The sequence below is a fragment of the Cavia porcellus genome, unplaced genomic scaffold (assembly GCF_034190915.1).
Source record: "Cavia porcellus strain 051 isolate PalLab524CR breed Dunkin Hartley unplaced genomic scaffold, mCavPor4.1 scaffold_27, whole genome shotgun sequence".
Classification (NCBI taxonomy): domain Eukaryota; kingdom Metazoa; phylum Chordata; class Mammalia; order Rodentia; family Caviidae; genus Cavia; species Cavia porcellus.
The window spans coordinates 49,546,351-49,561,526 of NW_026947510.1; the positions used below are offsets into that span (position 1 = coordinate 49,546,351).

The 15,176-nt window shown below is 39.0% G+C and overlaps 1 long non-coding RNA gene across 1 annotated transcript; it reads right to left on the reverse strand.

Annotated features, from left to right (window-relative positions):
• Nucleotides 1-2,183: 2,183 nt before the first annotated feature.
• LOC134473587 (uncharacterized) lies at nt 2,184-12,664 on the reverse strand. Its single transcript, XR_010043891.1, has 2 exons — nt 12,442-12,664; nt 2,184-7,090 (listed from the first exon to the last, which is right to left on the reverse strand). It is a non-coding gene; the product is annotated as an uncharacterized LOC134473587 (long non-coding RNA).
• Between the last annotated feature and the right edge of the window lie 2,512 nt (nt 12,665-15,176).

A 15,176-nucleotide genomic window follows, 5' to 3' on the forward strand; every position in this document is an offset into this window, starting at 1 on the left:
TCTTTCCTGAACAGACAGCTTACAGCAGAGGGTTTCAAGAGGGAAGTGCTTCCGGTATCAATTGCCATGCTTACAAAAATGCAAGTTCCTAGGCCCCTATCCGGATGTTCCATTTGCTGAAATGTTGTGTTGCTTTGTTTTGTTTTCTTTGCAGCCATACTAGAGAGGGAACCCCGGGCCTTCACACAAGCTCACTCCTTAGCCCTTTATTTATTTATTTTTTAATTTTATTTTGAAATGGTCTTGCTAAGTTGCCCAGGCTGGTGTCTAAATTGCAATTTTCCTGTGTCAGCCTCCTAAATTGCTAGATTTGAGCCACGATGCCTGATAGTCAACTATATGTTGTTGTTCGTTTTAACAAATTGTGATCCTAAATCAGCAATTAGACATCTGCACATTGACAAACTCTCCTTGGCTCTCCCCTTTTTTTGCTCTATACCCAGGTGTGTGCAATGGGAAAATCACAACAGGGAAATAGAAACGGAGGGGGAAAATTGAAAGTTACAAATGGGATTCCAGGCTGCTGGAAGATGTAATGGAATCCTCTACCATTAGACTCTTCTCTAAAGACAGCTATTTGCACGTGCCCACAACCTTTTGATCTGCTTTAAGAAGACCATCCTGACTCTTCCTTCATGGAATACTCTCTTCTAGAGAGAGAATCAAAGCCAAACCAACAAGAGTTCCTTGTTCCTCGGGCTCTCAGGGGGTATGAAATGCCAGGGCACATATTCAGAGCGCTAGAAATGTTGAAGGGTTACTTTAAAGAAATAAAGATACCTTGGAAAACTGTATCATTCATCAGAGAACTGCTGGCCAATCTAGAAATCAGCGGTACTTGTGATCCAGCAATGGATTCTGATACCTCACGTACCCTGTCTTTACCAAACTCCTGTTCCCTGGAACCAGTAATTCTGCTCATGAATCAGCACCTCTCGGCTTCGTTTTCACATAGTCTCAGCTTCTACTGCCACCCATGCTTCCACTGTGCATTGTCTGTAATTTATACTCAAAACTCTGCAAGGGAGGCTCTCACTGTGTCTGTCATTTACCGTTCAATAAGATGGGACTTTCATAGACACTTTCTGGGAGGTACTGGCATTCTTTATGACTGGCAAAAAGACCTTTCCCAGTTGTGTCTCAGGATTCAGTCTGGACACATATGGTTCACGTAACAAGACAGGGAATTTAGACAGGAGGAGCCACATATGGCAACCTTCATGGACCCGGCTGAAGTAGAATACAACCCAGGTTGTTTAAGAGGAAATCAGCCATGTGCATAGGTCCTATCTAATTCACTTACCCAGAACATTATCCCCGGAGGACATTAATTTTATACTTTGTGTTCCTTTTTGTTTACCTATTTTCCCTAACTTTTAAATTCATGAAGCCCCCCCACCATGTAACTCTGAATTCCCATACCTCTTAGCATAAATAGATCCTCTAAAGATTCACTTAAGTGAATGAAATTACAGCAAAACTTCAGTCCTGTCTCTTCACAGTCATTTAGCAAATTTCCTGGATATTCCTAAATAAACATTCTGTCCTCATTGCAAATACTTACCTGAAACTCAGTTCCCCCAAACGAATACCCTCTCCCCAGGACTTCCCATTTTGCCTGGCTGACATCATGGAATTTCAAAACATTTAGATTCAAAATTTTAAGTGAATTTCAATCCCACTCATTTTTATGACTTGGGTGGTCCCTTAATGCAGTGAGCTTTCAGAGATGGGGCTTCTGGGAAGCGATGGGGTCATTGCAATCCATTGACGGATTCATCATCCAATGGATGATTGAAACTCAGTGGAAACTAGGAGGTAGGGCTTGCTTGGAGGAAGCAGGTCACTGTGGGGTGGCCCTGGAAGGGTTTGTCTTGTTTTTTTTTTTTTGTCACTGTGTCCTCTCCTGTCCTCCTCCTTTCTCTCCTTCCTTCTGTTCTTCTTCCTCCTTTCTCTCTCTCTCTCTCTCTCTCTCTCTCTCTCTCTCTCTTTCTCTCTCTCTGTCTTCCTGGCATCTTGGCTCCACCATAACTTTGCACCATGATGTTTGGTTTCACCACAGACGCAGAAACAATGGGACCAGCCATCCACAGCCTGAAGCTATGAACCAAAATAAACCTTCCTTCACACTAATTTTCTCAGGTATTTTGGCACAGTTGCAAAAAACTAACACATCACTCAAGTTGGTTACAGCACATTTTTTTAAAAAATTTTATTTAAAGAAAGACTAAACAAAACAGAAAATAGGTAGAAAAAATACATACATTCAGAGAAAATAAATAAATAGTAAAAAATCGCTAGTTCATGTTTATATATTGTCATTTTACAAACAGTTGTTCAAGATACAAAAATGGAACATGTAAAGTGTGAATTCAAACAGAGAGACTGCAAACAGTTCTGTTCAACTGTCCAACAAAAACTTAGTAACATGGTTGTCAATCCTATACACTTAAGCATACATGCATATCCATATCTTCATCCATGTTTAGATTAAACAACTAAAGCAGGTTAAAATCATTCTGAACAAAGAATAATAGTATTGTTGGATTTCATATCATGACACTCCGTGATCAGCATTGGGTACTGTAGTGTCTTTTTTTTAAGATTTAATTTAAAGAAAGAATAAACAAAACAGAAAACTAGTAGAAATAATACATAATTTCAAAGAAAAAATAAACAGTAAGAAATCACTAGTTGATGATTACAGATTGTCTTCTTACAAATAGTTTTTCAAGATACTAAAGTGGAGCATATAAAGTGGGGATTCAAACAGTGAGACTGCAACCAGTTCTGTTCAACTATCCAACAAAAACTTAGAAATATGGTTATCAATCCTATACACTTAAACATACATGCAGTTATCCATATCTTCAATTACGTTGATATTGAATAAACCCAAGCAGGCTAATATCACTCTGAACAAAGAATAATACTATTGCTGGGTTTCACATTATGACATTCCAGGATCAGCACTGGATATTTTAGTGTATCTTTTTCTTCAAAGTATCTATTCATTTCATCATGTGTCATAAGATCAGTTCTCATAAACTGTTTATAGATTCTACACATGCATGAGTCTTAACATGTATTTCTATCCTTTCTGTATTAGAGGGAGAAACAAACCAAAGCAAGGCAAAACAAAACGTATTCCTGTAAACACATGAAACAAAATAAACAGTATAAGACCAAAATAAACAATATAAGACCATTGTACAAAGTGTTCTAACATGGTTCCTGTGTTGTCTCTTGTTATCTCCAATAGAATTGGCTATATCATCAGACATAGTATAATTGAATATATCAGCACATAACAGTATTAATAAAACACAACTTTGTATATAGTATAGAACTTCAAAAACCAGTGGTTATCAAACCAGAATGTGTATCATAGAGTCTTAACATCTTCAGTGTAGTTGCCTATACTCTCAGACTTGATACTATCAATCATATCAGTTCTGAAAAAAATCTTCTCTGCCTCATTTTTGTTATGCTCTTTTTTAGCCATCAGTTGTCTGCTTATCTTCTTCATTCTGTTTTCTGCTCCATTCATTGAGGCCTCTCTGCCACTGTTCCTGGAATCCTAGTACTTTTCTTTTTCTCTAGAATGCCCTGCAGTATTCTCTGTAGAGTTGGATTGGTGGTTGCGAATTTCCCAAGTTCCTCTTTGTCTTGGAAGCATCTTGTTTCTCCATATAATTTCTAGATACAGTTTAGCAGGGTATATCAATCTGGGATGGAGGTTATTTTCTTTCAGGGCTTGGAATATTTCACTCTAGATTCTTCTTGACTTGATGGTTTGTGTCAAGAAGTCTACCGTTATTCTGATGGGCCTTCCTCTGTAGGTTATCTGTTTCTTGTCTCTAACAGCTTTTAATATTCTGTTCTTATATTGAATTTCTGGGATTTTGATTATTATATGCCTGGGTGTAGCTCTGTTTTAGGTGGCTGGAGTTCTGTATGCCTCATATATCAGAATATCATTTCCTTTTCCTATGTTTGGGAAGCTTTTCTTAATTATTTCTGTGAATAACCTTTGTAGTTCCATTGTTTGTACCCCAGCTTCTTCATTCACATTCTTTATTCTCAAGTTATAGATCCTTTTGTCATCTTCTAGCCTTTGTATTGTTACTGCTTGTTTCCTTGTTATTTTTTAAAAGTTTTCCCTTTTATACTCCCACATTGCAAAATTGTCCTCCAGTTTGGATTATCTATCCTTAGTTTCTTTCAAGCTGATTTACCATCTTTCCATAGAATTTTAAATTTTCTGGTGATCTCTTTGAATCTGCTTCATGTATTCTATATTTTTTTATATTCATCACCAAATGGTTCTCTCCTTTGTTTGAGTTCCTCCTTTCTTCCATCTGTGTCTGCTTGAGGGGTGCTTAGTATCTCTTTTATTAATCTTCTTATATCTTGCTTTATTTGGCTTAATATTTCACTTTTGAACTCATCTATGAGGTCCCGAACACATCTCTTTATGTCCACTGGCGCTGTATCTGATACTGCATGTTTGCTGTTCTCATTCTCCTTTGTATTTACCTATCCTGGGTCAATGTTCTCAGGGTTGGGACCTGGGGACTTTTTGTTGTTGCTCCCTCTTCCCATCTTTTTTGCTTCTTCCAAGGAGGCCCCAGTTTCTTTCTTTGTTGGTTACAATTCTTCTGAAGTGCGCTGGCTAGATGACCCTTCACACTGCAGTGTGCTAGTGAGTTGCAGACAAGGACAGCATATGCTGGCCCCTCCCCTCCGGGTCAGTCAAGCTGCTGTGGCCTGCACTATATTACTTTGCACCACCTTCCCTCCGGGTCAGTCAATCTTCTGAGATTTCACTGGGTTAGTGTGGTTAGTGTGTGCCACAGCTGTAGGGACTTGATTTCAGATAACCTATAGGGTGTCAGCCAGGTCATGTGACCCAGGCCTAGCTCAGTCCACCAATCCTGTTTGGGAAGGGAACAACTGACTGAAGTCCCTGCTGCCCCTTGTACTTGCCAGTCCTGCCTGGTCCCAGAATGTCATCTGCCGGAGCCCCCCTATTTATGGAATGGCTCCACTCCCGTCGCTCACCACAGGTCAATGTAGGCACCCTGCCAACTCAGCTCTCTGTTCAGCTCACTGACTCTCGAACTCAATGTAACTGTGCCTCCAGAGAGTCCAAGCAGCGGGACCTCGGACGGCTCGGCAAGTCACTTTAATTTCTTCTTGGGATGAGAGAATTAATCTCCCTCTGTTTGGGCCTCCCCACTCTGTATTACATTGGATTCTAAGTGGACTATCTCAGGGAACCTCTGTAGTTATCTGTAGTTACAGCACCTTTAGTCGTATTTTCAAAGTATTTTCTCATATCTACCCCTTCTTCCTTTCTTCTTTCACAGCTATTTTTCTGAAATAGCTTCCTCACTCCTCTCCTTAGCTTTCTTTTCAATCCAGGCCATACTATTGTTAAATATTCCTTGTGCAGTTCTTTCCTCCTCGTCAAATGTTTTCCCTGCACCTATTCCATGCTGGTTGCACACATACAGGGTGTGTATGTTACAAAGCAAACAGTTGCAAGGTAAGTGCCTAATGAATTCTGAAAGATGATAAATTCTTAGAAATTGCAGGGTGAAATGATTGCTGGTCTCAGCTAAGTCTTCACTAATACTTAACCTTGCCCACAAATCTTTAATAACATTTATATTTGGTTGAATCAAGTCCAAATGCTTGATTCCCAGCTTTTGAGAAATCCATGTTCTGGTACCATCTTAGCCCCATGACTAAACCTGGTAGCCTTTTTTTTTTTTTCTTTTTTGAGGCAGGGTCTTGCTGTACAGTCTAACTGGTCTCAAAAGTGTGGTTCTCCTGCTTCAGCCTCCCCAAGTGCTGGAATTATAAGTGTGCACCAGCACTCCCAGCTTACCCAACGAGTTTGCTTCTCCACTTCTCATAGCAGATGCTCTCTTCTCAAGGGAATCCTCTCGTTCTACCATGGAAACAATATCGTATGTCCTATTTCTTTCTTAGCCAACACCTTTTTTTGTTTGTGTTTGCTGAAATTCTCTTTCTTTCAAGTTATAGAAGTCATTTTTATGAAGACCCTGTTAATTACATCATCTCTTTTTTATTTTTGCCTCTGTTACACTTTAGATCTAAAAGGTCTCCCCAGTTTCTCAAGTGTGTAGAAGATGATTAGATTGTGAGTACCCATGGGTACATAAAAATCAGCTTATTAGTCCCCTGGTGAGTTCACAGCTGAAGGTACTGTCAGGAGGTGGGACCTGGTTGGAGGTGGGTCACTGAGGTGTGACCTGGAAGGGTGTTCTTGTCCCCAATGCCTCCCTTCTCTCTCTGCTTCGTGGCTGCCATGGGATGAGCAGCCCTCTGGTGCCCAGATCCTTGTACCATGCCCTTCCTGCCTCAGAGTTCACCAAGGATGAACTGAATCATCTAAACACTGGAAGCCAAAATACACTTCTCCTCTTTTAAATTGTGTTAGGTATTTTATCTCAATTACCCAGAAGTGACTAAGACACTCTCCATTACTTCATAGGGGTTAGTGATGTCCCCACAGGTAAACTCTAACATCCTAGAGGCAAGAGATGTATCTCAGGTATGTAAACCCCACCCACCCATACCAGCCCAGTTACTGCAATTACTCAATAACTCTGTGAATACACACACCGGCTTATCAGCAAGGTAAACATGATGAAAGCAGTGTTTGAGGAAGATTAGAATGGCTGTTACATGCAGAAAAGACTGGGAGGAAAAAAGACCTTAGGTAGGGCACTTTGTGGATGGCGATAGCGGTGCCTAGACATAGCTGGAATTTTGCACTGGCTTATTCACTGGTCTTGTGAGCTAGAACAAGTCCGCACTGTCTGCAAGCTTTGTGTTTAAGAGTAATAAAATAACAGTAACAAAACTCCGGTGATCCAGACAAAGCTTCTACACTGTTTCAGAAACAAAATTCTATCTCATGCCTGTCTACTTCTTATTTTGCTCACCACCATCCTGAAGTGCAGGCCAGCATCATCCTTCCCCAGGGCACCGTCAGCTGCTAACAGGTCTCCGGCTTCTGTTCTTGTTCCTGTGCCGTGCATTCCCCATGGAGCAGCTGGATTAATATTTTACAGATGAAACATGGACCACGTGACCAGATCAAGATCTCCAATGGCTACTCATTGGACTCAGAATAAAATTCAAACTCCCTCAAGCCATTTTGTCAACTAGTTTTTGCCTCCTGATCACACCACGCGCTTATTTGCAGGGGGCAGTCTCCTGTGAATCGCTGCCTCCAACCTTTCAGGTCTCTGGTCTTCATTAATACCAGCTCTTCACTGGGAAATCAGCAGCGCCCAATCTAAATCACCATTCCCTACTCCGTTCCCTAACTGCTACCCTTCGTGTAATCTCTCTTTTACATGCTGTCCTCTTTTATTCTCAGAGCTTTTCATGTCTGAAATTACCTTGATCGTTTGTTTGCTTGCATTTTGCCTTCCCTGAAATATAAAATTCATGAGCCAGAGAGTCTCAAGGCCCAGACAGAACTTGGCACATAGAAGCCACTTAATTAACATATTTTGATTAGTTGCTATAAGTAAAGTAGGACTAATAATCCACCCAAGATGAAGATTCTACACATTAATTGTGGTCTTTTGCTTTTATTTAATCTATACAAGGCAATAATATTTCATGTAGTACTTGTTTTATTTTTAAGATTAGATATTTGAAGTAATTAAAAAATTGCTGCATTCTAATTTCCCCAAAGATGTGACTAATCACAAGCTTCACTTTCCTAGTTTCTGTTTCTCTTCTCTACTTACAGTTATTAGATATGTAGTGAGGAGCTTTGATACCACTCACACAAGGTGTATTCAAATATAGTCATGCACTGCATGCTGGGACCAAAACCTCTTCATGATGGTACACGTTGTATACCTAGGTAGATACTACCATTGATCATCTAGATTTGTGCAAATACATTCTGTGGTGTTTGAACAAAGATAAAATCACATACTGTGGCATTTCTCAGAAGGCATTCTCATCATTAAGTGATGCATGACTATTGAGTTTTATTTGTGCACATCAGTTTAACATTCTGGAATCTAGGGGCATTAACCCTTTCAAAACAGGCATCTCATTTGCCATCCATGTATCCTCAGCTGAACAAAGCAAGTCATTTTTTGGTTAAAATTGTCTAGATTCTCTAAAAGATATTCTTATTTATCAAATAACTTCTTATATTGGGGTCTGTCAATGTAGAGAGGTTGTAAATTGAAAAATAAATGATCTTTTTATTTTATTCTGAATTCTTTTTATGAACCATTCTCACATCTGCATAAACTAATTCTACCCTTAATATATGTCCGAATCTTAACAAACTCAAACATTACCATTTGTTACAGACCCTTAAGGCATTCATAGTAGTTACACTAATATGCTAATAATATATCTTGATCTTTCCACGTATTTATAGTTACTGAGCACTTCTTATATGCTAGGCATTGTTTGGTATATTTGGGATGCAGAAATGCTTACAACAAACAAACATTTCTATTCTCTTTGAGCTCAAATTCTAAAGCAGTGTTTTATGGTTAAATTTGCATGTTAACATACATGGTTATAAAAAAGCTGCATTTTAAAAAGTGAGAGGCGGCACGTTCCTTATAGAGTAGATTTACTGAGACATTATTCTCACAGCATACAATTCACTCATTTATTTTTAATTTTTATTATTTATATATACATTATGAGATGAAGTCTCACCATGTTGCCCAGGCTGGTCTCAAGCTTACTGGGTTTGCTGGGCCGCTTGGAAGTTCTATTTTTAATATTTTGAAGAGCTTCCACTGTATTTTTCCTAAGGCTCCGCTCATCTGTATTCCCTTTCCTCCACATTCTTACCAGCGTTTGTTAGCTTGTGCATTTTTGACTTGTAGTTGCCTGCTGGTTAATGAAGTTGAGCAGTTTTCCTCAAGGCCACTTGTATGCCTTCTTTTGAAAGTGTCGGTTTAGGTCTTCTGAAGAGTGGCATTGTTTCACCATGCTTGCAAATCACCTTAATGTCCTGCTTAAACAGAAGCTGGACATCGGTCCCTGCATTCTGTTTAGATATCGCATATATTTCTGGAAAAGCCCACTATACACTCATGAAAGTGAAAAAGGAAAATCACGTTCCCAGATTGTTAGGAATCTTTTATCTCTTTGATCCCATTGACCTCCTGGAAACATATCAGAATATGTAGGTGCGCCTGGACCACACTTTGAGACTCACTGTTCTAAAGAACTTTTAATTTAAAAATCGGGCTGAACTTACAGACCAGTGCAACAATTGCCTTTTCAAACTGACCATTTTACTCTTCAGAATAGGCTGAATCCCTGTTACACAGATTCTACTTATTATGGTAATTAGGAAAAAGTATTGCTCACGTACTGGATAGAGTGAAACAGATGCCCAAAGAATATACTTCTTTGCAATAATTAAAAACTCTTGTTTTTTAGGTCAGTCTTGTGTTTTTGAGGATCTTGCTGTACTTTGCAAATATTAATTAATTGAATTTCCCAAGTTGCCAATGAAATATTTCCAAATATAATTTTTATGTACTTTGCAGACAGTTTAACTGACAAACAGGGTAGCAGATCTTGTCCTGGCTTGAAGGCTTGCTGTGTGTTCGTTATGATTATAAAAGCACCATATTGTCACCAAACTGTTTTTGCTCACCAGGAGAACAGGCTACACTGCTGTAATGAAAGCTTCTCTTGTCAATACCTTGACAATTCTTGATCACTTTCATTTTTTTTACTCTTTCTTTCTTCCTCCTTCTTTTCTTAGTTTGTTCTCTGCTTCTCTTCCTTCTTCTCTGCTTCCTTTTTTCCTTCATTTTTTTTTTCAGAAACAAACCAAACCACCACTGCTATGACATTTTACAGCCTTAATTTGACCACTGAACCTTAGCCTAACTCCATAAAATGTCTGGCTTCCTGAAAGCCATCATATCAGTGACCTCACATTATTGTCTACTCTCCTTTAATGTCCAAGATAGTCACAATAAAATCTTGTCACTCTTTACAACCTCCAATGGCTTCTCATCTTATTCAAATGCCACACGAGGCCCCTTACCTTTCTAATTGCATGCCTATTTTTCTTCCCTTGGTGTGATCTTTTGCTTCTACATTATTACAGGCAGATACTTACCCCAGGGCCTTTGAATGTATTATTCTTCCTAGCTTGAATTTCTTTCTCCATAAAACCACATGATTTGCTCTCTTCCCATTTCAGCTCTTTGCTGGAATGTCCTTTCTCAGTGAAGTCTTCCTTGACCACCTTATTTTTTAAAGAGCGATTTATATCCCAACTCTTTTTCATTTGTGTTTTTTCCTAAAATTTACCACCATCTGCCATCCAATATGTTTCACTCATTTATTTGTTCACAGTCTGTCCTCCTTGAAGTAGAAGTTAAGCTACACCAGAGCTGGGATTTGTGTCTATTTTATCTCCTATGAATTTCCTATCACTGGAACCCACAATAGACACTCACAAATATTTATTAAATAAGAAAGTAAAGAATTCCTCAGATGCATTCTGACATGTGTCAGAATGAATACGAATGTGATCAACCAAGAAAACACACTAAAACACAATAAATATGTATTTTCAGCAAGTCATCCTGTAACCAACTATTCCGTCAACAAGCAAGAACAAATACATATTCCCTTCAGCTGTGTCTGCGGGCTTTGAGTACTGTACAGTTTGTGCTGTTTTAAAAAGTTAATAGCAGGATTACCCAAATGAATTCTGTTATACATAAAATCACGAGCTCAGTCTCCACACAATTTTATGTGACAGGCACTTACCTACCCTGGAACCTATCTTGAATATTTCTTGTTTTTTCTTTATGCTTCAGAAAAGCTATTAGTCTCAAATCAGTTTCAGTGAAACAAACCAAACAAAATTAACTCTCAATAACCAATCTAATATTCTGGGTGAAAAATCTGTCATGTTTGAGCATGGTACATCAATAAAGCCAAAGAACATACACTATGCGATCTGTGGAATTCTGATAGTTTGGAAATGTAAATATTCAACAAACAGAGGTAATAATGGAAAAATGAGCATCTCTCTGACGTAGGCTTCAATGTGCATACGTGCCTTGCACACACTGAAAAAATGCTTGATGGTGACAGTGTGGAGGAGTCTAGTAGCTTTCAGGGAAGCAAAGTGTTGCCATGTTTAGTTGTGAGGGTATCTGTAAGTTGTTTGTAACTAAGGTACTTTATACCAATCGGTTTTTCAATTTTTAGTGCTGTTGAGGTTATCCCAAGCACAAGGCTTCTCAAGTTGGCTTATCACATGCTTTCTCAGTGCAGTTAGTTCTTACGAGAATATATTATGAGTGTGATTATCCTCCATTATTCGTGTCTCAGAGAGAAAAGCTGAAAAATCATTGGTCTAATTTTTTATTTTCCTAAACAAAGTGAGAAACCCTACCAAACGCAGAAAAAGAAGAAAGAAAAACCAGGCTTTAATGTCATCATCGATAAATGTGTTGAGCTATCTTTTTCTAATATTTCTGGAGTGAGACCCTTGAAAACCATTCATCAGAAGCGTGGTTTCAGACGGCTGAGGTAAACCGTGGTAATGCATGTAAGTTCACAGGGTGAAATGTGAGTTTATAACATCCCAAGTTGTATGAACCAGACATTACTGCATCGATGTCCAAAGGCAGATTGCTTTTGGTTTTCTTTCAAATCTGAGAATTCCCAGAGCATGTGGAGGAAAAGCATTATTGTTATTTTTTAAGGCTAAAGACTGGTTCCTGTCTATCAGGAATAGTAAACAATGTGTGGAGTGGTTACCAGTTTTCCTTATGTGCTGTTGAAGAGACAAGCTATTAGAGAATGTGCATCTAATATACTATCTCATTGCTATAAATTACAGAAAGATGGGAGGTCTTGCTCAGATGCTGGTTTGCCATGAAGTGCTGCGGTAAATAATGAGGATATATGTAAATGCATGCACCAGCACAAGTACTAAATGACTGAAAAGTGTATGCAATTTTAAAACAATGATAATACACATTATTGCTCACTTAAACTTTTCACTGAGTTCTTTTTTTTTTTTTTTCTTTATTTTTTTTTTTTTTTTGTCTATTTCATTGGTACCAGGGATCGAACTCACGACCGCCTGCTTGCAAGGCAGGCGCTTATGCCGCTGAGCTAAATCCCCAGCCCCCACTCACTGAGTTCTTAACTGGCCTCTCCCTACTATCGTTTTTTCTCTATTCAAATCCACATGTGCTGTTTACACACGAATTACAGTGCTGACATTCGTCCCTTGTTTAGAAGTCATAAATGCCTACAGCATAAACACCAGCAGCATAAAGGTCAAACAGGAATCTGCTTTTCCATCTCCTTCGCCATGAATGTTCCCCTCAGGTGCTTTACTTGAAGCTAATCTTTACTCACCGACTTGCCCGGCCACTGTGATTCTGTTTGCTGTCTGGAACTCTTGGTGCCTTGTTGGAATCCTTCCGGCTCTTCTAGTGTTAGTAAAGCAAGCTCAGAGGGGAGGACAGTATAGATATGAATATGACACCTGTTAATGGGGAAAAGAATACCTTCAAAAGAGGCTACCCTCGGACAACAGTTTTCACTGTGTCCCGTTTAGTGCTTTCATCATTGCCTTAAAAAGTTGCACGACAACATTAAACCTGAAAAACAGTTTAGAAGTCCCATTGTGAGAGAGCAGGCTGGGGGAAATGTGAGTTTATAAATTCCGAATAGTGCGGTATTGTGCCCTGAGACATTATGGGTACTGCCTTACTCATGGGCCTGTTCCAGTGACTCTGTTACCATAAAGCTTTGTCTTGCTGATTCGCTCAGCAAGAAGGAATTTCCATTCGTCTTAACTCTCACCAGGCTTTATCCATTTCTTTTGTTTGTTCAAACATCTTTGTGACCTCTGTGTGCCTGATGCTGAAATTGCAGACTAAGAAGATCCCTGCCGCTGGGATGTGACCTTCCATCATCTGTTGTGGTAGGAGGGGACTTTTTAGGGTCTAAGGAACAGGCACACCCACATTACTCCCTAATAAGCAGAAATGTGCTGTGGAGATTGCAGGGGAAGCAAAAGAAAGAACAAGAAATGAACGTCTACCAGGACCCTGCTGTGCCAGGCTCAGGAGGAGTGGCAGTGCTCTGCCACCCTCCTCGGCTCACCTCAAGCCACGTATGATCCAGAGCTTCTTGTCCTAGTTTTCTGTCATCACAGGTGACTTGGCAAACTTCTACCTCTGCTTCTCAACTCCATTCACATCACCTATGAGTTACTTTCTCCGCATGTCTCGTTCAAATTTCCAAAAGGTGAGCTTGGGCAGAGTAGCCAGTGATTGAGTCTTGCGTGGGGCAGAGCTCACATCTCGCCGCAAGAGAAGTTGTAAGCTGCTTTTTTGAAGGTGGCCATGCGTATGCCAGACCATCGAAGCTGCTTATCAGACAGCTTTCATTTAGCTGCAGCGTTTTCTATCCCCTGCCTGAGTGCAGACCCCTTGAAGACATAATTATGTTCCTTTCATCTTTCTAACCTCCATCAAGAGTTGCTTAGTACCTGGCACAGGGTAGATTCTCAATAAAAATATGTTAATATGAAGTATACCCTCAGTACATGTCCTATACCACCAAAAGAATGCTGGGAAGTATAATCTGGCATTACTTATTCTCCGAGGTGGTTATATATCATCTCTCTTCTCAGCGGCAGTCATGTTAAAATAGTTCCCCAGTTTTCAATCGAAGCTCTAGCCAGAAGGGTACAAAGCTAAAGGTAGGGGTAATTTGTCAGCTTGCTTTTCTTCAGTGTAGAATATGTTATAAACAGTTTTATAAGATTTCAGTGCAGCCTAAGGCCCCTATCACACATAAGAAATGCAGAAGTCATTACCGAGTGATGCTTTAAGCACGGTAGGAAAGAATTTCTGGGGTGGAGCACGGATGGGAAACAAAGTGTATATTCTAGGTTTCCAAACTACATTTCTAGTGTAACTCTGATTTGGCAGCCATCCAATGGACCACATAAAAATGTAGATGACATTTTTAAAGACAGATTTTCTAATGCAATTTTTAGTTGTTTCCTCCTCCTCTCTCCGCAATTTGTTGTTTCCTGTTCTTTATTTCTTGTGGCTGTATTTCTAGGTAGCAATCCTATGCTTATATAAAACAAAACATTTCTATTTTTATTGTCATGAATGGTGCTCTCAGAAACTTTAAATCATTAGGTTCTTCCTCCAATCCTTTCATTAAAATACGAACTTAAATGGCAAGATACTTTTATTTCTCTAACACAAATTATCCATAACTGTACTTTGTCATACATATTTTATATGTGCATAATTCCTTTGATAATGATTCTTTCCTGTAAAAACACCAATAAAGTCTATAAAAATGTAAAATGTTTATGTAAGAGTTCATTTTACTTTCAAATCACTTATCAAATATGAATGCCTTCACCCCAAATGAAAATGATTTATTTGCTTTTCCTGCCTGATTACCTCAGTGTGTGAAAAGAGAAATATAACATCATTTTGTCAGACATTTAGTTTGAAATTTTTTCATTAGAAAGACTGCTGCTTGAGGTGAAGGAATGTGAGGAATGAATGTTACACGCACAGTAAGAAAATGTTTATGGATGTATGAGACAGCACTAACTCATGTTTAAACTTGAGTATCTCTAGTCTAAAGCATTAATGAATTAAAGAGATGAATACTTTGTCTTTCTGCTGAAAACAGAATCCAGGGTAAAATTTTCTAGACAACTCTGTTTCTGTATATGATCTGTCAGCTTCAACCTCTTGAGTTGACTAGAGAAATTGTGCTCAGAGTTTCTGTATGATATGTTTTGCTACTCAGGAAATGTAGGTTTCTGTGGGAGAGTTCCTCAATATTATACATAATGTATGACCACCACTAGCCTCAATTTATATCGAGCAAGCCTTTGCTGCAAAGCAGTCATATCATTACCAGAAATAAACATATCTACCCAAAACTTTGCACAGCACTCTGCATTATGAAAATGTCTGTAGTCCAAACGGCATTCTATTTTATCACTAAATGTTCTTGTTGTCTATTATTTGTGGCTAAAGCAGTTTCCTTCACGTGCATCAACCAGTATCAGCAGTAGCCAGAGAGCCTTGCAAGAGCCTCAGTGT